At 46.6% G+C, this 12,097-nt stretch overlaps 1 long non-coding RNA gene across 18 annotated transcripts in view; it reads right to left on the reverse strand.

Moving 5' to 3' along the window:
- Positions 1-1,492: 1,492 nt before the first annotated feature.
- Positions 1,493-12,097, reverse strand: part of LOC126501629 (uncharacterized) — a 29,535-nt gene continuing 18,930 nt past the window's right edge. For all 18 annotated transcript variants that reach the window (XR_007591756.1, XR_007591760.1, XR_007591750.1 and 15 more), the window contains 2 exons: positions 10,784-10,899; positions 1,493-2,514 (listed from right to left, as the gene is read on the reverse strand). This is a non-coding gene — a long non-coding RNA (uncharacterized lncRNA). The remainder of the gene's footprint in view (positions 2,515-10,783; positions 10,900-12,097) is intronic.

The following is a 12,097-nucleotide window of genomic DNA, read 5'->3' on the forward strand; positions in this document are numbered from 1 at the left end:
AGCCTAAGATGCTTGGATGCGGCATGCCCCATCCTTACTCCCTTCGCATCCCTCCAGGGGTCAGTGGTGAAGTCACTTAAGTTTCCCAGAGTCCTGCAGAATAAGCCCTTCCAACCCAGACTATATTCGTGGAGACTATTCAGAATCACCTTTGAGTCTTATATTTTACCCTATTCTTCATTCCCTACTCAGCAATCTCATTCCCCAGAGCCAGTGTCAGGACCAAGCATAGTGCTGTTGTGTGACAAATAGATGGATGTTTCCTGGCAATCAGCACAGCCAACCAGGCTCATGACTGTCTCTTCTATTGTTCAGTAAAATCCTCATGACCTAACTCTTTGTACTAAGCCTGTGGAGTGATCAGTCAGCACCTTAGACTGGCTAGCACAGGTGCTACATGTTCAGAGCAACTAAAGTTCATACATCCACCAGCTCGCTTTGGGCACCCCTAATGTACAATATCTGAATCTTTGATTTCATTTTGGATTTTTCAATCATTCGAAAATCAATCAATATCCCAACTATCTTGCTTTGTTTGTCATTGCTGTTTTTAATGGATTTTTTGATTTTGTTTTGTGACAGGGTCTATGTGTGACCCAGCCTGGCCTTTAGAACACCATCCTCCTGCCTCAACCTCCCAAAAGTGTTGGGAATACAAGCATGTATCATCCATCATGAGTGATACCAGGGGGTCCTTATTAATCTGTTTTGAAGAAGAGACTTCAAGATTGTCCGACCATAGCCTTATCTGCAAGTCTTGCTTCAGGATGCAGATCCCACAAGTCCCACTTGGAGAACTGTGCCTTCTTTATGAACACTAATGCTATATTCAGCAAACATTTGTTTTAAGAGGCTACAGCTTGATTTTTGTTGTTGTTTGGTTGATTGGTTGGTTTTGGTGGGTTTGTTTGTTTTTGAGACAAGGTCTTAGTATTGTAACCTTATCCAGCCTGGAGCCCACTGTGTAGACCAGACCAGCTTCTAATTCACAGAACTCTGCCTTTCTCTGTGTGTTGAATACTAGGATTAAAGGCTTTACAAGCTTTTGCCACTACTCAGGTCAGGGCTATGATTTGTAAAGCTCTGCTCTCTGTGCTCCAGATACACAGGAAGGAGCTCATCTACAAAATCCCTCCCCTCATGCATCCTCAAACAACCAACAAAACAGTACTAGTTACTAGACAATGATAAGTACATAGAAAACAAAAGCAGAAAGGTTCAGCAGGTAAGAGGGGGTGGTGGGTTCCACACGTCAATACAGAAACAACCCTGATCTCAGGGGAATAAGGGATTCCTCATTCCAGAGCTGAATCGAGTGATCATAGCCCAAGGAAACAGATTAACCCATACACCCCACTCTAAGGTGGTGAGCTTCTCGAAGATTGTTACAGTTTTTACAGTTGAAGAACAAGAGAGTCATTAATCAAGGCATTTTTTTTTAAAAAAAATAACTTATTTGTTTTTATTTTATGTACATTAGTATTTTGCCTGCATGTATCTCTGGGTGAGGGTGTCAGATCTTGGAGTTACAGACAGTTGTTAGCTGCCATATAGGTCCTGGGAATCGAACCTCGGTCCTCTGGAAGAGCAGTCAGTACTCTCAATCACTGAGCTCCCCCTCCAGCCCCCAGAATCAAGGCACTCTTTTTTTTATTTATTTATTTATTATGTATACAATATTCTGTCTGTATGCCTGAAGGCCAGAAGAGGGCGCCAGACCTCTTTACAGATGGTTGTGAGCCACCATGTGGTTGCCGGTAATTGAACTCAGGACCTTTGGAAGAGCAGGCAATGCTCTTAACCACTGAGCCATCTCTCCAGCCCATCAAGGCACTCTTTAATAATGGTGGTAGAACCATCAGGCAAGTAGCTAGCAGAGAAGTGAGGAAACTCTACTCTAGGCCTCAGAGGCCATCAGATGGCATTCTTAGCTTTGGGATTGATGGACGCTAGTGATCGTTAAATTCACCTGCCCCAAAAGGGTTTCACGTGACAATCATGAAGGTGTTAGATCTGATGCAGAGGCGGAGAATGAGTGACTATTAAGGACCCTAAAGTTGGCAAGACAGATTGTTCTGGAACATTTCAAACCAGCCCTTCAACTCTCCACAATGATATTTCTACCCAGCCATCCACCCTGGTAGCACCTGTAACACAGGTGGCACTTTTCTCCTTCGAGTTTCAGCTCACACATACAAGGCACTGTTTGACAGGGTAGTGACAGACAAGATGTGTAGGAAGTAAATGATTGCCCAAGCAGATTTCTCTTCTTTTTCCAGTACATGAGACAGCAGGGGATGTGGTCACATTGGTCCACCGTCAGGAGGCAGAGAAAGAGGGATGTTGTCACTCATCTGGCTTCCTCCTTTGCCCTTTCTGATTGCTGTGACAAAATCCTTGACAACAGCCACTCCAAGAAGGAAGGGTTTCTTTTGGTTTGCAGTTTGAAGTTACAGTCCATGATGGCGGGGAAGGCATGGTGGGAGGAGCTTGAGGTAACTGGTTACAAGGCACCTACAGTCAGAAAAAGAAAGAGGAACACCGGTGCTTAGTTCACTTTCCCATTAGCTTGTTTGGGGGCCCCAACCCATAGTTAGGGAGTGTTCTTCCACCTTAATTACCCAGTCTAGAAATTCCCTCACAGAAATGCCCAGAGGTGTGTCTCCTAGGTGACTCTAGATTCTGTCAGGTTGACAATAATGGTAACTCTTTCAGCTACTAAGTGAAAATACAGAGAGAGAGAGAGAGAGAGAGAGAGAGAGAGAGAGAGAGAGAGAGAGAGAGACTACAAGCTATGTGTATGGAACAGTCTAACTTGATATGACTGCTGCCATCTTGACCAAAATCTTCATCTTGCCTGGCACATGATCCTGGTGCGTGTCACACACTATATAGGTCCATGTTGCTAAGCCCTCAGCCAAGGATATTGTGCTAGCCACTGATGACTGGACTATTTGCTAATGGACCTTGAAAACGTTAAGTTTTTTAGAAAGGCTAAGCACATTCCACCTAGTTTTGGCCACCATCTGTCTCACTCAGCCTACAAACCCCTCCCCCCTGCCTTGGAGCTCTGGGACCCAGGACTTGGTTCTGTCCTTTGTAAAATCAACTTGGATGATTCCGTTTGCTATTTCTGTCTGTGGCCCTGTGACATAGACTGCCTTGGGTGGCAGGTTCTCGTACCCAAGGACCATGTCCTATTTGACTATCATTTCCTTAAATAATGCACACCAATGACGGCGGGGGAGGTAAGTGTGATCATAATGGTTCATTTCCACTGTCAACGTGACTGGGTTTGAACCACGTAGGAGACACACCTCTGGTGTGTATGTGAGTGCACTTCCAGAGAGTCTGAGGACGGCTGGTTCATCCTGAAAGTGGGTAATATCATCCCATGGGTTGGGGTCTGAAACTGAGCAAAATGGTGAAAGTAACCAAGCAGCAACATTTCTCTCTCTCTCTGCTTCCTGATGTTAGATACAGTAGGACCCGCGGCCTCGAGCTCCAGGCCTTCCCCACCGTGATGGACTCTGCCTTCAACCTGGGAGCCACAGTAAACCCTTCCTTCCTCAAGCTGCTTCTGCCAAGCGTTTTGCCACAGAAATCAGAGCAATAACTAGTAACAGACCTAGCGAGACAGCGCAGAGGGTACACATGCTTGCTCCCTAAGCCTGGCCTCCTGAGTTCAGTCCCCAGAAGCTACATAACAGACACAGCTCCATCCACAGCTTCTATGTTTTGAAGATTAGTCAACTGCTATCTTGAATAGTGAATTCTTCTGTGAAGGTACCAATCTCTTGCACTTTCCCATCTGCCCTCTTTCAGCTGACAAGTTGCCTGACATGCTGTCCTAGGTTGGTCTCCGCCATTAAGATAAGAAATTCTGACCAATAGCAACTCTGGGGACAAAAGTGTTTATTTCACCTACCATCCGTCAAGACAGGAATTCGAGCAGGGACTTACAGGAGGGCTTGCTTGCTATTCCACACAGCACTACCTCTGTAAAGGACCAAGGAACTCACTTCACAGCCAAAGAATCACATTGGCAACCAGCTTACCCTCACAGACCGGCTTACCCTCAACTCTCCTACACAGTCCAGGGCCACTTGTCCAGGGAATAGTGCTACACATGCCCACAAGCCAAGCTAACTTAGGCAGGTCCTCTCAGATGACTCTAGACCGTGTCAAGTTGATAGTTTAAGCTAACCAGGACTCGCAAGAATCAGACTCGTTCTGTCCTTACAAATGGAATCCTAGGATAGACTCTCATGGCCATGGGTAGGGTGACCCCTGAACCCCTCTAACTTGTGCCATGTACTCCTCTGTCGGGCTGGAGATGGAATTGGATCCTTTCAGACCCAAATAGGGAGAGGGGCAGTAAAAAAGGGGGCTCTGTAATCAAAAGATGGGGAAATGAATTGTAGGCTTCCAATAAGGACAGACATCTACTCCAGCTCTGAATCTTGTGTGCATTAATCCCTCTTCTGATTCTGCTAATGTCTCCAGCAGCCGCCTCTCTGGTTTCGGCTACATTAGCTCCTCTCTGAGTTAATTTACTCACTGTAGCATGAAGAGGAGGTGAGATAATGACCACAGCTATTTCCACTCCTAACTCCTTCATTCTGTTCTCTACATCTTCAGTGAGTGGAGAAAGGGGGGGGGGCTTGGAAGCATAGCCACCACAGAAAGCAGGGATAGAATTACAATGCCTATGGCTGTAAAGTTTCTCAAACACACCAGCTCCCCCAAGAACCCCTAAGTTAAATTCTAGCAGTCACTCCTGAATAGCTATGATCAATTAGTGGGCAAGGGTCTTTTGAATGGAAGGACTCTCAGAAAGTACCAGAAGGAAAAAAAAAAACCTGATGTAATAATTACAGTTGACCCCACAAGGGTAAAAGAAGATGATGACGTCAGAGATGGATTTAATTATTGGCTCTTTGTAACTCAGTTTTTACACATTTTATTCCATTTCTTTGTGTGTATAAGTTTGTGTGTGTGTGTGTGTTTGCAGGCACATGTGCTACCATGCCCTCATGAAGGAAGGAAGGTAAATTGTGGGACTTAGGTCTCTTGTCCACTGTGTGGATCCTAGGATCGAACCCAGGTCTTCTGGTTTACAGGGAGCCATTACCCGCCAAGCCATCTTACTGGCCCATAATTCAGATTTTTATAAAGATACTCACTGATCAAATAAGACCAAGAAAATCAAGTGCATGTGCGTGTATGTGCATTTATATGCGTGTGTACATGTGTTGTCATGTCAAGTGTGAAATGTACCCCCGTGGGTTAATGTATTTCAACGCTTCGTTTCCAGCTGGTGGGGCCGTTTACAGTGATAGTGGAACTCCTGGCGTGGGAAGTATGGCTGACAGAGGAGAGGTACCAGGGACCTTTAAAGGCGACAGCTGAGCCTGCTTTCAGCCCAAGCCCTCTCTGCTTCCCATCTACCACCATGTGACTCGCTGCTTCATGCCCCCGCTGCCATGAACAGAGTTTCTGCAGCCACCATGCCTTCGCCAGCCCAAGTCAAAACGAATCTCTCTTCTCAAGCTGCTTCTGTTGGACATTTCATCATGATAATGGGAGAAGTAGCTAGCACTGTCTGTACGATACATGAGGAAGTCCTCAACTTAGTTCTCTGAGTCCATACCATGAGACACAACATGGTGGATAAGAAAGGAAAACAGGGCATTGGCCCAGGTGAGGGACATCTCCGCTTTCACTGCTTGCAGACTGCAGAACCGGAGCAAGCTCCCAACCCACGTAATCTCTTTGCTCACTTGCAGAATGAACGAACATACTTGTCTCAAGAGAATGGGATAACAAAAATCAAGTCCTAGGCCTTCAGAAGATTCCTATCTTCCACCAGCAGGGCTGACCTTATAAACGTGCTTATCGACGGCTTGCCTGAAATTAGACATTCGCTGTCACAGGACGTCAGTGTGGGCCACAAACACAAGTCCGTGCTGCCTCTGGTAGCAGCCTGAGGTTTGCTTTTCACAGGCCCCTCCTCGGAAAAAGATCGGGTTCCTGGCTGTACCTCAGAAAAGAATCTGGGCACCTGACTGTGCAAAGCAGACATGGAGCTTATCAGGAAGAGATTTTAACATGGATCTAAGCAAGGGAGTTCAGAAAGAGATGCTCAAAGAAACAACACAGCCCAAGCTTGTGGGTGGGTGTGGCTTCTCAAGAGAGGTTGCTCTTGGTGCCTTGGCTGGAACAGGAATTTTTGGGAGTCTTCACATTTTCAAAGATTTTCTAAAAAACTCCTTCGCTTTAGCTTCTTTTTGTTCCAGTTTTTGATAAAGGAGATGCTAGCATAGCTTGGCCTTAGATAGAATTACAATGTGAAATTGTTGAATCATGAGCCACAAAGGTAGGACTAGGAGATGAAGATGTGTCTTTTACTGTAAATGGGGAGCCTTGGGAAATTCCTAGAAATGACCAGGTCGACATCTTGGGAAGGGAGAGAGCCACACATGCTTAGGCCTTACACATGATACATTGTAATTTTAACAGTTTTACTTGAAAATCCATATAAAAAGAGTATTGTCTACATGTAGCCAGCCTTCATAGCAAGCATTAACTGTGTTGGCCTTCCTGCCCCTGAGCTGGTGGGAATACTCACTCAGACTACTAGGCACCTTTGCCTTCCTGTGTACTACACTATCCCTGTGTTAACAACGGCACAGCATGGCTGAGGGGGCTCAGCAGGCAAAGGTGCTGGCAGCCAAGCCTGGAGACCCACGTTTGATCCCCAGGCCCCACGTAGTAGACAGACAGAATTCTTATACTCTGTGCTCTGACCTCTGCACATAAAGAAAAGCACATAAACATTCACAAATTAGTTAATTAATTTCATTATGTGGTCCGTTGTTTTAGATACCGCCTATTCTTTTAATTTTCTTTCTTTTCTTGAAAGGATTTTAGTTTATTTTTAACGATGTGTGTCTGTGGGGAAGTGAGTATCCATGAGAGCACTGTACCCAAAGGCAAGAAGAGGGCAGTGGACTCCTCTAGAACTGGAGCTTAAAGGTAGTTTTGAACTACCACATGGTGCTAGGTTTTGAACTCAGGACCTCTGAAGGGCAGCCAGTGCTCTTAACCACTGAGCATCTCTCTAGTCCCTCTATCAATTTTTTTCTTCTTTTTTCAAGATTTCTTTATTTACGTATTGATGTGGGAGTGTCATATATCAATCTGTTGATTTCATTGGTTAAGCAATAAAGAAACTCCTTGGCCCTGATAGGTTAAAACATAGGTGGGAGGAGTAAACAGAATAGGATGCTGGGAGGAAGAGGAAGTGAGCTCAGTCTCGACAGCTCTGCTCGCTGGAGCAGAGACACCAGGCTCTGCTCCCCCAGGCAGCTCCGACCCAGGATGGACGTAGGCTAGAATCTTCCCGGTAAGCGCACCTAGCGGTGCTACATACCTTATTAGAAATGGGCTAGTCCAGGTGCGAGAGTTAGCCTAGAAGAGGCTAGATAGAAATGGGCCAAGCAGTGCTTCAATGAATACAGTTTGTGTATTGTTATTTCAGGGCATAAGCTAGCAGGCAGCCGGGGTGCTGGGGATGCAGCCCCACCGCACTTATTACTACAATGTATTTTATGTATTGGGGTGTTGTGTCTGCATATACATCTGCATATCATAAGAGGACACTGAATCCAATGGCACTACAGTTACAGATGGTTGTGAGACCGGTCTGGACCAGTCTGTTCTGGTCGCTACTGCTCTGGTCCTGTTAAGACTGGTCTGGTCTGGTAGAATCCGGTCAACAGCAGTCTGTTCCGGTCTAGACCAGTCGAGTCCAGTCTTGTCCGGTCTTTGTCTGGTCTGGACTGGTCTGGACGAGTATATTCTTGTCTGGTCCAGTCTTTGTCCTGTCTGTTCTGGTTGAGCAGTCTGGTCTAGTCTGTACTTGTCGAGACCAGTCTGGACCAGTCTGGTCTGGTCGAGACCTGTCTGGTTCGGTCTGGACTGGTCATGATAGGTCTGGTCCAGTCGGAACCGGTCCGTATCAGTCAAGACCGTTCTGTTCCAGTCTAGACTGGTCAACACCGGTCTGAACCAGTCTGGACCAGTCTATTCTGGTTTGGACCAGTCAAAACTGGTCTTGACCGGTTTGGTCCTGTCTGGTCTGGTTGAGACCGGTCTGGTCCGGTCTAGAGGGGTCTGGTCTGGTCGAGACAGATCTGGTCCAGTCTGGACCAGTCAAAACTGATCTGGATGGGTTGAAACCGGTCTGGACCAGTTGGGACTGGTCTGTTCCAGTCCAGGCCGGTCGAAACCAGTCTGAACCAGTCGAGACAGGTCTGGTTCAGTCTGGAATGGTCAGAACCAGTCTGGTCCAATAGAAACTGGTTTGGATTGGTCTGGTCCAGTCGAAACCTGTCCAGACCAGTTGGGATGGTCTGTTCCAGTATGGACCTGTTGAAACCAGAATGTTCTGGTCGAACTCCCTTCTGGACTGGTCTGGTCTGGTCAAAATTGGTCTGTTCCGGTCTGGACTGGTCGAAACCAATCTGGACCATTCTGGTCCGGTCTGGTCCACTCGACACCGGTCTTGACCGGTCTGGTCCGTTTGAGACTGGTCTGGTCTGGTCTGCACTGGTCGAAATCGGTCTGGTCCAGTCTGGGCCAGTCTGGGCCGGTCAAAACCAATCTTGATTGCTCTGTTCCGGTCTAGGCCGGTCAGGAGGGGTCTGTTTCAGTCTGTACTGGTAGAAACCAATCTGGACTGGTCTGGTCTGGTTGAAACTGGTTTTTTCCAGTCTGTGCCAGTCGAAACCGGTCTGGACCGGTGGAGACCAGTCTGGTCCAGTATTTTCTCATTATGCTCCATTTGTCCCTTTTGGTATGGTAATGTATATCCTTGCCATTATATGTGATCTACTTTTTTATTTTGACTTTATAGGGGATTGCACTTAAGATATTGTCATGAGTCTCAGAAGAGACTAGAGCTTTAAACAGAATTGAGACTGTTATATACTATGGGGACTTTTGAAGGTGCACTGAATGCATCTGCACATTATGATATGGCTACAAGTTTATGGGGGCCAGGGAGTAGAACATAGTGGTTTGAGTGAAAATGGCCCCTATAGGCTCCTGGGGGTGACACTATTAGGAGCTGTGACTTTATAGGAGTAGGTGTGGTGTTGTTGGAGGAGGTATGTCACTGGATGGGGTCTTTGAGGTGTCAGAAGCTCAAGCCAGGCCCAGGGTGGCATTCTGTCTTCCTGCTATTCATTGTATCTGAATGTAGAACTCTCAGCTACCTCACCAGCACCATAGCTGCCTGCCACCATGCTTCCCACTACAATGGCAACAGATGAAATCTGCAAACTGTAAGCCAGGCCCAATTAAATGCTTTGCTTCATAAGAGTTTCCATGATCATGCTGTCTCTTCATAAAAATAGAAACCCTAACTAAGACACCATAGGAGCCCTTTGGCCAACAATTCAACTATATGTAACCCATTCCTGGCACCGGAAACTTTGTTTGGTGACACGAGATGTCCATCTGACGCTCTGTCTCCCCCTTAGTTTGGTCATTTCATTTAGATTGCCTTCATATATAAATGAAGTTTTAAAAAAAAAGTGCCATTCAGATAAAACACTTATTGTCTTTATATAAAATTGCCTTCACATATGTAGGCCATTGAGTATGCCTACAACATATTTTTGCTGAATGAACGAATGAATGAATAATGCTTTAGTGGACGTTTGCTAAGTGTTCTGAGAATAATAACTCACGTTTCTTTCTAGGTTTGATTTCTAATAGAAACTAGGTTTGGCTTTTGTTTTTCCATCCAAATTTGCTTTGAGTCAGTGATATGATTCATAACATTAAAAAACAGGTTGAACCTGAAATCAGCCTGCAGGAAATGAGCTAGGAAGCAGAGATCAAGTAGAATGGGGGGGCTTGATAGAGAGAGGGGGGAGACACACACACACACACACAGAGAGAGAGAGAGAGAGAGAGAGAGAGAGAGAGAGAGAGAGAGAGAGAGAGAGAGTTGCCTAAATTCCTGGTGCAAAGCGAGGACATGGCAACAGCAGTTTTGTTCTCGTTACTATAATTACATTGTTTGAAATAATTAAATCAAATGCAAACTGCAGAGTAATTCAATCTCCAGGATCCAAAAGGCACATTTCCCAGGTGTGGCTGGCCTCTCTCTCCTCTCCACCCTGAGATGAGTCACTATAGAGATTAGCAGAGAGGGACTGATTCATCTTTGAACCCTCCCACACCCATACACAAAACCATGGCTTCAGGTGGGGAGAGGTGGATGGAAGAATCACCCCTAGAGGGGCGGTAGCTCTGTCTCAGCCAAGCCTGCTGGGATCCTTCAATTGGAAAGAGGAGACAGAGGAGCAAGAGCCATGGGCATCCTGGCAAAGAACTCTGAGTCGGGTGAGGAGGTGATGGAGCATTTGAAAACATCCTTAAAGAAAAGCATGGTCTCAGGACCCTGCGACCCAAGCTTCTGGCAACATCTGGCACCTCCCTAGGGATCCCAAGGCCTTTTCCTGCCCATTTCTCTATGGGTGGTGGCATATCAGGAAGCCCATAAAATTGACCAATCTAGAAAAGCAAACAGCTCACCCTTAAAAAAGATAATAGTTCAACAGGAGGAGCGTAGTTTCAGCCCTCAATGTTAGCTCAAGGAGGCTTCTGGTTTCTGCCCCCATGGTGTGTGCCAGAAGTCCCACCCCCGACCTCGTGCTTTAGAGAATGAACTGTCCCTCCCCTGTGCCCACACACTATGCGTTCTTACTTCTAAATCGTGCTCCAGGTACCCCAGATTCTTCCTCTCAAATGACCGCCAACTCTCTTCCGGTTCAGTCTTATGCTAGCGTCTTCTCTGTGTGTAGCCGATGTACCCACCGCACCCTGTAAAGTAGAGAGGCAACTGTCGGCAGCTGTTGCAGGAGGATAGAGATTTACTTGCAAGGCTAGGGTGTCACTGTAGGTTCTATGTGCCATGGGGCCTCTTGCCTACAGGAGTCCTTGGGGAGAAGCTGAGTGAGTGGCAGGAAATGGGATTGGCAACCAGATCACCTATCCCCAGATGACCATAATCTGTGTGCGGCATTAAGTAATTCCAGAATGTAAAATCAGACTTTGCCTTTTGGGTGTCAAGAAAGTGTTCCTGTTGGTAGAAGAAGATAAACCAGGGTTGGGGGTTCGGGAGAGTGCTCATCTAGTATGCACAAAACCCTGGGTTCCATCCCTCACACTCCATAGACTGGGCATTGTGACTCCTGTCTATACTCCAAACCCTCAGGAGGCTCAAGATTATCCTTGACGACACAGTAAGTTTGAGCACAGCCTGAGCTACACTACAAGACACTCTTGTTAGGATTCAGGCATTATGTGGGCCCCTGTCACCTGGAAGGATGCACTCAGGCAGTACCCTGGCCAGCCCAGGGTCCTGTGGCTGCTACATCGCTACTAATCTAAACGCAGGTGTAAAAGGTCCATTTAACAGACAAGCTCCACCCATTCCTGCTCACTTCCCGCTGTTCTTCTGAAGAGGCAAACAGTTCTCTGTCTCTCTCTTTCTCTCTCTGTTGATCTTTCTCTCTTCCCTCGCCTTCCCTCTTCCCTCAATAATCTCTCTCGTTAAGCTCGGTATGCATGGTGTATTTTTCCCTGACCCCCACCCCGTGGGCTCCCTCCCTCGCAGAACAACAACACCTACCTCACCACAGAAAAAGAAACTGAGGATATCTTAGTCACTATCCTGTTGCTGTAAGGAAACACCGTGATCAAGGCAACTCATAAAAGGAAGCCTTAAATTGGGGGCTTGCTTACAGTTTCCTTTAGTCCGTTTATCATACTGGTGGGGAGAGCATCATAGCATGTGTGGTGCTGGACCGGTAACTGAAAAGTACATCCTGAGAGACAGGGCCTGGTGTGGGCAGTTAAAACCTCAGAGCCCACCCTCAGTGCCCCAACCCCTGAGCCTTCTAAACCTCTCAAGTAATGACACTCCCTGGTGACTTGAGTATTCAAATGTATGAGTCTATGGAGCCATTTTTATTCAAATTACCACAGAACAGGAGCCAGAGACAGGGAGGGCCTTACC

Source organism: Alexandromys fortis, unplaced genomic scaffold (assembly GCF_014885135.2).
Source record: "Alexandromys fortis isolate MF-2015 unplaced genomic scaffold, M_Fortis_MF-2015_v1.1 scaffold_5, whole genome shotgun sequence".
Taxonomy (NCBI): Eukaryota; Metazoa; Chordata; class Mammalia; order Rodentia; family Cricetidae; genus Alexandromys; species Alexandromys fortis.